This window comes from Haplochromis burtoni, unplaced genomic scaffold, assembly GCF_018398535.1.
Source record: "Haplochromis burtoni strain Fernald_Lab_line unplaced genomic scaffold, NCSU_Asbu1 Contig_819, whole genome shotgun sequence".
Taxonomy (NCBI): Eukaryota; Metazoa; Chordata; class Actinopteri; order Cichliformes; family Cichlidae; genus Haplochromis; species Haplochromis burtoni.
Window position 1 is genome coordinate 82,731 of NW_024583180.1, and position 765 is coordinate 83,495.

Below are 765 nucleotides of genomic sequence, written 5' to 3' on the forward strand. Positions count from 1 at the left end.
CATCCAGCAGGTTTCTGAGAAAGGTTTTTGACCCAGCTCCTCTTCCTCAGAGAGGAGACCGGTGGGCCGAGAAACTCTGAAAAACAATCACGCACATGGAGTCATGTGCACGGAGCTACGGCCATCCTGAAGAGTTGCAGGTCGACGCAAACATCTGTGAAGGCCTCGTTAGTGCTCACCCACGTCCACAGGCTCAGGAGCAACATCTGCTCGGCCCGAGGGACAGCTGTCTCTGAAAACATCTGGAATGGGGAATATGAAGCATATAAAAGTAACGGCCTCAGTGCCTTTGAAGAAGAGCTGATGGAAAGATGCTCTGGTGACAGCGTTACCTGAAGGTTATCAGGCGCCATAATCAGAGTGAGAGGGCATAAATGAGCATCAGGTCATGAGCCGGCGTGTACCCAGGAGGTGCAGGTCAGACATCAGCCTCCATCTGCTGCAGCTACACAACAGGAAGTGAAGATCATCTATACATACCTATGATCATCCTCCACCCCCCAAACACACCACGCTCAGAAGCTCCAGCTGCACAAACATGGAAGCTGTCCGGCGCTCTGTAAGGTGCTGGTTTGGTGCCAGATGTCTGGAGTCTGACACGGCGACAGGAACCGCCGGGGCATTCAGGGCGAGAGACCCTGACTGACAAACAGGGAGAGAGAGAAAGTCAGTGTTTGTGGAGCGAGCCGGTCAGAGGGCCCGGTTCACAGCTCAGGACCCCGTCTTTGATGTGTGTGTGTGTGTGTGTGTGTGTGTGTGTGTGTG